This window comes from Caretta caretta, chromosome 1 (genome assembly GCF_965140235.1).
Source record: "Caretta caretta isolate rCarCar2 chromosome 1, rCarCar1.hap1, whole genome shotgun sequence".
In the NCBI taxonomy this organism is placed as follows: Eukaryota; Metazoa; Chordata; order Testudines; family Cheloniidae; genus Caretta; species Caretta caretta.
The window spans coordinates 215343175-215356109 of NC_134206.1; the positions used below are offsets into that span (position 1 = coordinate 215343175).

The 12935-nt window shown below is 45.7% G+C and overlaps 2 long non-coding RNA genes across 2 annotated transcripts; both read right to left on the minus strand.

Moving 5' to 3' along the window:
* Positions 1 to 1402: 1402 nt before the first annotated feature.
* Positions 1403 to 5046, minus strand: LOC142069384 (uncharacterized). The gene is made up of 2 exons (XR_012665186.1): positions 4304 to 5046; positions 1403 to 3724 (listed from the first exon to the last, which is right to left on the minus strand). It is a non-coding gene; the product is annotated as an uncharacterized LOC142069384 (long non-coding RNA).
* Positions 5047 to 7558: 2512 nt separating this feature from the next.
* LOC142069386 (uncharacterized) lies at positions 7559 to 11202 on the minus strand. The gene is made up of 2 exons (XR_012665189.1): positions 10460 to 11202; positions 7559 to 9880 (listed from the first exon to the last, which is right to left on the minus strand). It is a non-coding gene; the product is annotated as an uncharacterized LOC142069386 (long non-coding RNA).
* Positions 11203 to 12935: the final 1733 nt, after the last annotated feature.

A 12935-nucleotide genomic window follows, 5' to 3' on the forward strand; every position in this document is an offset into this window, starting at 1 on the left:
TGTAACTGAAAACAGAAATTGTCCCGAGAAGTGTAAAGTTTTTTATTTACTGAAACCATTTTAAACTTCTTTCACGATTAATGCATTTTGATATTCACAGATTTCATTGAGTTATGTATGACTGGTGAAAAGAATCTAGAACAATGGATATTGGACATTAAACACTGAGCACTAGTTAGTATTTTAACTGAAAATAAAGCCAATAGCTCCTACATAATCAAGATTCTGCAAGTAAACTTCTGCCCTCTATTACACTTATGCAACCCTATTGTGGGACCTGCCCAGATGTGTAACTGAGACTCAGGGTATGTCTACACTGGCAAGTTTCTGCGCCACGAATTATACCACTGTTATTAAAATGCTGGAATTAAACCGCTGTTGCATGTCTACGCTGTGCTCCTTGTGACGCTGGAGTGAATCCACATTAGCAGCCCTTGCAACGGCAAAGACAGCAGTGCACTGTGGTAGCTATCCCACTGTGCAACTGGCTGCAGGGTGCTTTGCGAAGGGTTTGCAGTGCCTCATGGGGCAGGTACAGCATCACATGAGGCAGGTTTCCCATGGGCATCCGACTACATTGCCAGCCACTTTTCAAATGAAGTGGGTGGGGGGGAGTGTGTGACAGGGAGTGTGTGTGTGTATGGAGGGGGGAGATAGTGTGTTTTGGGGACAGAGAGTGTGTCAGCATGCTGTCTTGTAAGTTCAGACAGCAGCAGGAAGCAACCAGTCCTTAGGCAGTGGGAGGGGGAAACCCCAACATCAGCCCCCGCCTCCCTCCCTGGGTTCTCTGCACAGCAATCTCTCTCTCACACACATGCACACACAGAGACCGGCCTGTGTGTTCACCGGCATGAGCATTCTACATTAGTGGTTTGCTTTTTGTCCCGGAGCAGATCAGCACAGCATGCAACGGCTGTCAGAAATGGTGCTTTGAAAGGGGAGGGGCGCATGTCTCCAAAGCTGCTGAGTTCAAAACAATGACAGAGCAGTCACTTGAGGCATTATGGGACAGCTCCGGAGGCCAGTTACAGTGCAGAAAGCAATTAAGTGTTCACACTGGCAATAGGGCGCTGGAGCCTCTGCGCAAATAGCCTTCTGACTCTCGTCAAGGTGGGGTTTTTTACAGCGCTGCAACTGAGGAGTTTCTGCGCACCAAGTGGCTTGGCAGTGCGTACACGTCTGCAGCTTGAGCGCAAAAAGCTGCTTTACTCCACAGAGTGTTCCTGCTTTAACACTCAGATACCCAACTTCCAATGGGTCCAAACCACAAATAAAACCGTTTTACCCTGTATAAAGCTTATACAGGGTAAACTCATAAATTGTTCGCCCTCTATAACACTGATAGAGAGATGTGCACAGTTGTTTGCCCTCCCCCCCCCCAGGTATTAATACATACTCTGGGTTAATTAATAAGTAAAAAGTGATTTTATTAAATACAGAAAGTAGGATTTAAGTGGTTCCAAGTAATAGCAGACAGAACAAAGTGAATCACCAAGTAAAATAAAATAAAACATGCAAGTCTAAGCCTAATACAGTAATGAAACTGAGTACAGATAAAACTTCACCCTCAGAGGTGTTCCAGTAAGCTTCCTTTTACAGACTAGTCTTCTTCTAGTCTGGGTCTAGCAATCACTCACACCCCCTGTAGTTACTGTCCTTTGTTCCAGTTTCTATCAGGTATCCTTGGGGGTGGAGATGCTATTTCTTGAGCCAGCTGAAAACAAAATGGAGGGGTCTCCCACGGGCTTAAATAGGCCTTCTCTTGTGGGTGGAGACCCCCTCCTCTCTCCTATGCAAAGTCCAGCTACAAGATGGAGTTTTGGAGTCACATGGGCAAGTCACATGTCCATGCATGACTCAGTTTTTACAGGCAGCAGCCATTGCCCACATGCTATCTTGACTGTCTCCAGGAAGACTTCTTATGTGGATTGGAGCCTTCCAAGATCCATGGTTTGTTAAGTGTTTCTTGGTTGGGCACTTAATTTGCACATTCCTTTCTCAAGAAGCTGACCAAATGCTTTACTAAGGTGACTTAAAAATCAACTAAGTACACAGCCAATATTCATAACTTTGAATATAAAAATGGTAGATGCATACAAATAGGATGACTAGATTCAGTAGATCATAATCTTTACAGAGATATGTTACATGGCATATGTAGCATAAAACGTATTCCAGTTATGTCATATATATACATTCATAAGCATATTTCCATAAAACCTTATGGGGTGCACCATCACAGGCTACTCCTGTTCTGACCCACAGAGAGATGGACAAAGCAACACGTTTGTTCCTCCTGAATCAGACAAATGTCAAATGGTTCCCTAAAATATGTTCTCTGGGGCTTTGTCAGCTCCAGTTTTAAATGACATAAGCAATGAAGCATTGATCATTTATTTCAGAATTTTCAGACTGGAATTTCTGCCTTAATTCCTATTTTCTTGTGGTTTTTCAGATTTCCTGTACACCTATCAGGTCATGAAGAATGTGCCCACACAGATTCAATCTCCATTTCCACATCAGAGTGCAGGTTACTCAGGAACTGGCTCTGCAGTGTGGGTCTGCCTCAGTCCAGCACACTTTCTCCATAAAACAGAGCTTGATGTGTAAATCCATTGACTTTCTTCACATGTGGATCACTGGCCTGTAGTCCACAATATCTGAACATTTTGAAATTCAGGATCATGGTAGCAGCAGAGAAAAGAGAGCCATTGTGGTAGGGTTCATGAATGCACATCTTCAGTGCCAGCTGGATACTGATAAAGAGAGCAGTCATCCCTACATGGAGAAGAGTGATAATTCCTACAGAACGCTGGTAGGGTCCGAGGGAAGGGCTGATATACTGATAGCAATTGTAGCAGACTTGACGGGCCATTGACCATAATGAGACCTAAGAAATGACTGCAACATTTATGGCGGGGTGGGAGATTGAGGCAAATCTCCTGGCCGCTGGTTATGCGCAGCCAGACACCAGGGCAGTTAGAAGAGCACAGGAGGGCACGGTGCGCATCAGAGAAGCTTTGAAAACCAGTTTCATGACTGGCCAGGCTATGGTGTGAAAGTTCTGTTTGTTTCTCCTTGATGAAATCCCCCGCCCCTTGATTCACTCTACTTCCCTGTAAACTAACCACCCTCCCCTCCTCCGTTCGATCATCGCGTGTAGAGGCAATAAAGTCATTGTTGCTTCATATTTATGCATGCTTTATTAATTCATCACACAAATAGGGGGATAACTGCCAAGGTAGCCCAGGAGGGGTGGTGGAGGAGAGAAGCGCTGGGAGGGGTGGTGGAGGTGGTGGGCGTCTGGGTGAGGAGGCTATGGAACTTGGGGAGGAGGGCAGTTGGTTACACAGGGGCTGTAGCGGCAGTCTGTGCTCCAGCTGCCTTTCCTGCAGCTCAACCATACGCTGGAGCATATTAGTTTGATCCTCCAGCAGACTCAGCATTGAATCCTGCCTCCTCTCATCACGCTGCTGCCACCTTTCAGCTTCAGCCCTCTTTTCAGCCCGCCACTTACTCTCCTCAGCCCGCCACTTCTCCTCCCAGTCATTTTGTGCTTTCCTGCACTCTGACATTGTCTGCCTCCATGCATTCATCTGTGCTCTGTCAGTGTGGGAGGACAGCATGAGCTCGGAGAATATTTCATCACAAGTGCGTTTTTTTCGCCTTCTCATCTTCACTAGCCTCTGGGAAGAAGATCCTGTGATCCTTGAAACACATGCAGCTGGTGGAGGAAAAAAAAGGGACAGTGGTATTTAAAAAGACACATTTTAGAGAACAATGGGTACACTCTTTCACAGTAAACCTTGCTGTTAACATTACATACATAGCACATGTGCTTTCGTTCCAAGGTCGCATTTTGCCTCCCCCCACCACGTGGCTAGCCCCTCCCCCCTCCCTGTGGCTAACAGCGGGGAACATTTCTGTTCAGCCACAGGCAAACAGCCCAGCAGGAATGGGCTCCTCTGAGTGTCCCCTGAAGAAAAGCACTCTATTTCAACCAGGTGACCATGAATGATATCACTCTCCTGAGGATAACACAGAGAGATAAAGAACGGATGTTGTTTGAATGCCAGCAAACATACACTGCAATGCTTTGTTCTACAATGATTCCCAAGTATGTGCTACTGGCCTGGAGTGGTACAGTGTCCTACCATGGTGGACGGAATAAGGCTGCCCTCCCCAGAAACCTTTTGCAAAGGCTTTGGGAGTACATCCAAGAGAGCCGCAAATGCCAGGGCAAATTAATCATTAAACATGCTTGCTTTTAAACCATGTATACTATTTTAAAAGGTACACTCACCGAGGTCCCTTCTCCGCCTGGCGGGTCCAGGAGGCAGCCTTGGGTGGGTTCGGGGGGTACTGGCTCCAAGTCCAGGGTGAGAAACAGTTCCTGGCTGTTGGGAAAACTGGTTTCTCCACTTGCTTGCTGTGAGCTATCTACAACTTCATTGTCATCATCTTCCTCGTCCCCAAAACCTGATTCCGTGTTGCACTCCATCTCCATTGAAGGAGTCAAACAACATGGCTGGGGTAGTGGTGGCTGAACCCCCTAAAATGGCATGCAGCTCATCACAGAAGCGGCATGTTTGGGGCTCTGACCCGGAGCGGCCGTTTGCCTCTCTGGTTTTCTGGTAGGCTTGCCTCAGCTCCTTAAGGTTCACGCGGCATTGCTTCGGGTCCCTGTTATGGCCTCTGTCCTTCATGCCCTGGGAGATTTTCTCCAAGGGTTTGGCATTTTGAAAACTGGAACGTAGTTCTGATAGCATGGATTCCTCTCCCCATACAGCGATCAGACCCCGTACCTCCCGTTAGGTCCATGCTGGAGCTCTTTTGCGATTATGGGTCTCCATCATGGTCACCTCTGCTGATGAGCTCTGCATGGTCAGCTCTGCTGATGAGCTCTGCATTCACCCGCAGCTTGCCACGCTGGCCAGTTTTATTCCCGGAAAACAAACATTTGAGAACAAACATAGCTAAGCACTGCTGTTGAGATATTACTATAGAATTGCCCTTGCCAGGAAGACCCTGGATGAACCAGTTGCTTGTTCTTGTTACACTCTTCAAATGCAAACAATCGCTAGTTCAGAAAAACAAAACAAAACTGTGCTCTGTCTCTGTCTGATTTTAGCACTGAAACAGAACAAAGTGTTTGACTTAACCACGTTAAACTTATTTATTGGAATATGGGTTTGAGCCAAATTCTCCTTTTAGTGATATGCAGGCCTGCCTGTAAAGGCCTATACTTTAAAAACTTAGGTGTATTTTTATCACTTAGCTAGTTATTGAGGTATAAAACAAAGAATCAAAATCACAAGTCTGCCTGTGTATGGGACTTCTCTCACTAGAATAGTCTGAGGCTTGGTTCTTAGGCTAAGGCCCTTGGCTAAGCAGCAGGGGCAGCCATAAGCTGGGAAGTGTATGGTCACATCCTCATATTCCAAACCAGTCACATTGAAATAAGGTGGTATTGGGCTGTTAGGAATACAATCCTGTCTGGCAAGAAATCACTTATCAATGGTTGTGGTTGTCAAACCCTCATTTCTGTATGTTTTATCTTTATAGCCCCCACTTTTCTATTGTTAATCTGTCTGGTTCTTTAATTATTTCTGTCTGCAGTATAATTAATTTTGCTAGGTGTAAGTTAATTAGGGTAGTGGGATATCATTGCTTAGAGAATTATGTTACAATATGTTAGGATTGGTTAGTTAAATTTCAGTAAAATGATTGGTTAAGGTATAGCTGAGAATATTACTATATAAACTGGAGTCAGACAAGAAGTGGGGGGAAGGGAAATTGGAATCATGTTTGCTAAGGGGGAGGGAATGGGAACAGGAAATAGGGAATGGGGAACAGGGACACAGGCAAGGCTCTGCGGCATCAGAACTGGGAAGGGGGACAATGGGCAACAGACTCTATCGGCGTATAGAGATAAGCCCGACTGATGTGAAGGGCTTCGGAATATGCTTGTTTGGAAACTAACCCCAATAAACATTACATTGTCCACGCTTTGGACTTCTGGTCTTTTGCTGCTTGCTGTCTGCATGACAAGAACCAGGGAAGTGGGAGTGTTGAGGGAAAGCCCTCTAACAGAAACCAGTGTAAATCCAGAGTCATTCCACTGCAGTAACTGGAGTTACTTTGGAATCACCCCGGTGTAACTGAAAACAGAAATTGTCCCGAGAAGTGTAAAGTTTTTTATTTACTGAAACCATTTTAAACTTCTTTCACGATTAATGCATTTTGATATTCACAGATTTCATTGAGTTATGTATGACTGGTGAAAAGAATCTAGAACAATGGATATTGGACATTAAACACTGAGCACTAGTTAGTATTTTAACTGAAAATAAAGCCAATAGCTCCTACATAATCAAGATTCTGCAAGTAAACTTCTGCCCTCTATTACACTTATGCAACCCTATTGTGGGACCTGCCCAGATGTGTAACTGAGACTCAGGGTATGTCTACACTGGCAAGTTTCTGCGCCACGAATTATACCACTGTTATTAAAATGCTGGAATTAAACCGCTGTTGCATGTCTACGCTGTGCTCCTTGTGACGCTGGAGTGAATCCACATTAGCAGCCCTTGCAACGGCAAAGACAGCAGTGCACTGTGGTAGCTATCCCACTGTGCAACTGGCTGCAGGGTGCTTTGCGAAGGGTTTGCAGTGCCTCATGGGGCAGGTACAGCATCACATGAGGCAGGTTTCCCATGGGCATCCGACTACATTGCCAGCCACTTTTCAAATGAAGTGGGTGGGGGGGAGTGTGTGACAGGGAGTGTGTGTGTGTATGGAGGGGGGAGATAGTGTGTTTTGGGGACAGAGAGTGTGTCAGCATGCTGTCTTGTAAGTTCAGACAGCAGCAGGAAGCAACCAGTCCTTAGGCAGTGGGAGGGGGAAACCCCAACATCAGCCCCCGCCTCCCTCCCTGGGTTCTCTGCACAGCAATCTCTCTCTCACACACATGCACACACAGAGACCGGCCTGTGTGTTCACCGGCATGAGCATTCTACATTAGTGGTTTGCTTTTTGTCCCGGAGCAGATCAGCACAGCATGCAACGGCTGTCAGAAATGGTGCTTTGAAAGGGGAGGGGCGCATGTCTCCAAAGCTGCTGAGTTCAAAACAATGACAGAGCAGTCACTTGAGGCATTATGGGACAGCTCCGGAGGCCAGTTACAGTGCAGAAAGCAATTAAGTGTTCACACTGGCAATAGGGCGCTGGAGCCTCTGCGCAAATAGCCTTCTGACTCTCGTCAAGGTGGGGTTTTTTACAGCGCTGCAACTGAGGAGTTTCTGCGCACCAAGTGGCTTGGCAGTGCGTACACGTCTGCAGCTTGAGCGCAAAAAGCTGCTTTACTCCACAGAGTGTTCCTGCTTTAACACTCAGATACCCAACTTCCAATGGGTCCAAACCACAAATAAAACCGTTTTACCCTGTATAAAGCTTATACAGGGTAAACTCATAAATTGTTCGCCCTCTATAACACTGATAGAGAGATGTGCACAGTTGTTTGCCCTCCCCCCCCCCAGGTATTAATACATACTCTGGGTTAATTAATAAGTAAAAAGTGATTTTATTAAATACAGAAAGTAGGATTTAAGTGGTTCCAAGTAATAGCAGACAGAACAAAGTGAATCACCAAGTAAAATAAAATAAAACATGCAAGTCTAAGCCTAATACAGTAATGAAACTGAGTACAGATAAAACTTCACCCTCAGAGGTGTTCCAGTAAGCTTCCTTTTACAGACTAGTCTTCTTCTAGTCTGGGTCTAGCAATCACTCACACCCCCTGTAGTTACTGTCCTTTGTTCCAGTTTCTATCAGGTATCCTTGGGGGTGGAGATGCTATTTCTTGAGCCAGCTGAAAACAAAATGGAGGGGTCTCCCACGGGCTTAAATAGGCCTTCTCTTGTGGGTGGAGACCCCCTCCTCTCTCCTATGCAAAGTCCAGCTACAAGATGGAGTTTTGGAGTCACATGGGCAAGTCACATGTCCATGCATGACTCAGTTTTTACAGGCAGCAGCCATTGCCCACATGCTATCTTGACTGTCTCCAGGAAGACTTCTTATGTGGATTGGAGCCTTCCAAGATCCATGGTTTGTTAAGTGTTTCTTGGTTGGGCACTTAATTTGCACATTCCTTTCTCAAGAAGCTGACCAAATGCTTTACTAAGGTGACTTAAAAATCAACTAAGTACACAGCCAATATTCATAACTTTGAATATAAAAATGGTAGATGCATACAAATAGGATGACTAGATTCAGTAGATCATAATCTTTACAGAGATATGTTACATGGCATATGTAGCATAAAACGTATTCCAGTTATGTCATATATATACATTCATAAGCATATTTCCATAAAACCTTATGGGGTGCACCATCACAGGCTACTCCTGTTCTGACCCACAGAGAGATGGACAAAGCAACACGTTTGTTCCTCCTGAATCAGACAAATGTCAAATGGTTCCCTAAAATATGTTCTCTGGGGCTTTGTCAGCTCCAGTTTTAAATGACATAAGCAATGAAGCATTGATCATTTATTTCAGAATTTTCAGACTGGAATTTCTGCCTTAATTCCTATTTTCTTGTGGTTTTTCAGATTTCCTGTACACCTATCAGGTCATGAAGAATGTGCCCACACAGATTCAATCTCCATTTCCACATCAGAGTGCAGGTTACTCAGGAACTGGCTCTGCAGTGTGGGTCTGCCTCAGTCCAGCACACTTTCTCCATAAAACAGAGCTTGATGTGTAAATCCATTGACTTTCTTCACATGTGGATCACTGGCCTGTAGTCCACAATATCTGAACATTTTGAAATTCAGGATCATGGTAGCAGCAGAGAAAAGAGAGCCATTGTGGTAGGGTTCATGAATGCACATCTTCAGTGCCAGCTGGATACTGATAAAGAGAGCAGTCATCCCTACATGGAGAAGAGTGATAATTCCTACAGAACGCTGGTAGGGTCCGAGGGAAGGGCTGATATACTGATAGCAATTGTAGCAGACTTGACGGGCCATTGACCATAATGAGACCTAAGAAATGACTGCAACATTTATGGCGGGGTGGGAGATTGAGGCAAATCTCCTGGCCGCTGGTTATGCGCAGCCAGACACCAGGGCAGTTAGAAGAGCACAGGAGGGCACGGTGCGCATCAGAGAAGCTTTGAAAACCAGTTTCATGACTGGCCAGGCTATGGTGTGAAAGTTCTGTTTGTTTCTCCTTGATGAAATCCCCCGCCCCTTGATTCACTCTACTTCCCTGTAAACTAACCACCCTCCCCTCCTCCGTTCGATCATCGCGTGTAGAGGCAATAAAGTCATTGTTGCTTCATATTTATGCATGCTTTATTAATTCATCACACAAATAGGGGGATAACTGCCAAGGTAGCCCAGGAGGGGTGGTGGAGGAGAGAAGCGCTGGGAGGGGTGGTGGAGGTGGTGGGCGTCTGGGTGAGGAGGCTATGGAACTTGGGGAGGAGGGCAGTTGGTTACACAGGGGCTGTAGCGGCAGTCTGTGCTCCAGCTGCCTTTCCTGCAGCTCAACCATACGCTGGAGCATATTAGTTTGATCCTCCAGCAGACTCAGCATTGAATCCTGCCTCCTCTCATCACGCTGCTGCCACCTTTCAGCTTCAGCCCTCTTTTCAGCCCGCCACTTACTCTCCTCAGCCCGCCACTTCTCCTCCCAGTCATTTTGTGCTTTCCTGCACTCTGACATTGTCTGCCTCCATGCATTCATCTGTGCTCTGTCAGTGTGGGAGGACAGCATGAGCTCGGAGAATATTTCATCACAAGTGCGTTTTTTTCGCCTTCTCATCTTCACTAGCCTCTGGGAAGAAGATCCTGTGATCCTTGAAACACATGCAGCTGGTGGAGGAAAAAAAAGGGACAGTGGTATTTAAAAAGACACATTTTAGAGAACAATGGGTACACTCTTTCACAGTAAACCTTGCTGTTAACATTACATACATAGCACATGTGCTTTCGTTCCAAGGTCGCATTTTGCCTCCCCCCACCACGTGGCTAGCCCCTCCCCCCTCCCTGTGGCTAACAGCGGGGAACATTTCTGTTCAGCCACAGGCAAACAGCCCAGCAGGAATGGGCTCCTCTGAGTGTCCCCTGAAGAAAAGCACTCTATTTCAACCAGGTGACCATGAATGATATCACTCTCCTGAGGATAACACAGAGAGATAAAGAACGGATGTTGTTTGAATGCCAGCAAACATACACTGCAATGCTTTGTTCTACAATGATTCCCAAGTATGTGCTACTGGCCTGGAGTGGTACAGTGTCCTACCATGGTGGACGGAATAAGGCTGCCCTCCCCAGAAACCTTTTGCAAAGGCTTTGGGAGTACATCCAAGAGAGCCGCAAATGCCAGGGCAAATTAATCATTAAACATGCTTGCTTTTAAACCATGTATACTATTTTAAAAGGTACACTCACCGAGGTCCCTTCTCCGCCTGGCGGGTCCAGGAGGCAGCCTTGGGTGGGTTCGGGGGGTACTGGCTCCAAGTCCAGGGTGAGAAACAGTTCCTGGCTGTTGGGAAAACTGGTTTCTCCACTTGCTTGCTGTGAGCTATCTACAACTTCATTGTCATCATCTTCCTCGTCCCCAAAACCTGATTCCGTGTTGCACTCCATCTCCATTGAAGGAGTCAAACAACATGGCTGGGGTAGTGGTGGCTGAACCCCCTAAAATGGCATGCAGCTCATCACAGAAGCGGCATGTTTGGGGCTCTGACCCGGAGCGGCCGTTTGCCTCTCTGGTTTTCTGGTAGGCTTGCCTCAGCTCCTTAAGGTTCACGCGGCATTGCTTCGGGTCCCTGTTATGGCCTCTGTCCTTCATGCCCTGGGAGATTTTCTCCAAGGGTTTGGCATTTTGAAAACTGGAACGTAGTTCTGATAGCATGGATTCCTCTCCCCATACAGCGATCAGACCCCGTACCTCCCGTTAGGTCCATGCTGGAGCTCTTTTGCGATTATGGGTCTCCATCATGGTCACCTCTGCTGATGAGCTCTGCATGGTCAGCTCTGCTGATGAGCTCTGCATTCACCCGCAGCTTGCCACGCTGGCCAGTTTTATTCCCGGAAAACAAACATTTGAGAACAAACATAGCTAAGCACTGCTGTTGAGATATTACTATAGAATTGCCCTTGCCAGGAAGACCCTGGATGAACCAGTTGCTTGTTCTTGTTACACTCTTCAAATGCAAACAATCGCTAGTTCAGAAAAACAAAACAAAACTGTGCTCTGTCTCTGTCTGATTTTAGCACTGAAACAGAACAAAGTGTTTGACTTAACCACGTTAAACTTATTTATTGGAATATGGGTTTGAGCCAAATTCTCCTTTTAGTGATATGCAGGCCTGCCTGTAAAGGCCTATACTTTAAAAACTTAGGTGTATTTTTATCACTTAGCTAGTTATTGAGGTATAAAACAAAGAATCAAAATCACAAGTCTGCCTGTGTATGGGACTTCTCTCACTAGAATAGTCTGAGGCTTGGTTCTTAGGCTAAGGCCCTTGGCTAAGCAGCAGGGGCAGCCATAAGCTGGGAAGTGTATGGTCACATCCTCATATTCCAAACCAGTCACATTGAAATAAGGTGGTATTGGGCTGTTAGGAATACAATCCTGTCTGGCAAGAAATCACTTATCAATGGTTGTGGTTGTCAAACCCTCATTTCTGTATGTTTTATCTTTATAGCCCCCACTTTTCTATTGTTAATCTGTCTGGTTCTTTAATTATTTCTGTCTGCAGTATAATTAATTTTGCTAGGTGTAAGTTAATTAGGGTAGTGGGATATCATTGCTTAGAGAATTATGTTACAATATGTTAGGATTGGTTAGTTAAATTTCAGTAAAATGATTGGTTAAGGTATAGCTGAGAATATTACTATATAAACTGGAGTCAGACAAGAAGTGGGGGGAAGGGAAATTGGAATCATGTTTGCTAAGGGGGAGGGAATGGGAACAGGAAATAGGGAATGGGGAACAGGGACACAGGCAAGGCTCTGCGGCATCAGAACTGGGAAGGGGGACAATGGGCAACAGACTCTATCGGCGTATAGAGATAAGCCCGACTGATGTGAAGGGCTTCGGAATATGCTTGTTTGGAAACTAACCCCAATAAACATTACATTGTCCACGCTTTGGACTTCTGGTCTTTTGCTGCTTGCTGTCTGCATGACAAGAACCAGGGAAGTGGGAGTGTTGAGGGAAAGCCCTCTAACAGAAACCAGTGTAAATCCAGAGTCATTCCACTGCAGTAACTGGAGTTACTTTGGAATCACCCCGGTGTAACTGAAAACAGAAATTGTCCCGAGAAGTGTAAAGTTTTTTATTTACTGAAACCATTTTAAACTTCTTTCACGATTAATGCATTTTGATATTCACAGATTTCATTGAGTTATGTATGACTGGTGAAAAGAATCTAGAACAATGGATATTGGACATTAAACACTGAGCACTAGTTAGTATTTTAACTGAAAATAAAGCCAATAGCTCCTACATAATCAAGATTCTGCAAGTAAACTTCTGCCCTCTATTACACTTATGCAACCCTATTGTGGGACCTGCCCAGATGTGTAACTGAGACTCAGGGTATGTCTACACTGGCAAGTTTCTGCGCCACGAATTATACCACTGTTATTAAAATGCTGGAATTAAACCGCTGTTGCATGTCTACGCTGTGCTCCTTGTGACGCTGGAGTGAATCCACATTAGCAGCCCTTGCAACGGCAAAGACAGCAGTGCACTGTGGTAGCTATCCCACTGTGCAACTGGCTGCAGGGTGCTTTGCGAAGGGTTTGCAGTGCCTCATGGGGCAGGTACAGCATCACATGAGGCAGGTTTCCCATGGGCATCCGACTACATTGCCAGCCACTTTTCAAATGAAGTGGGTGGGGGGGAGTGTGTGAC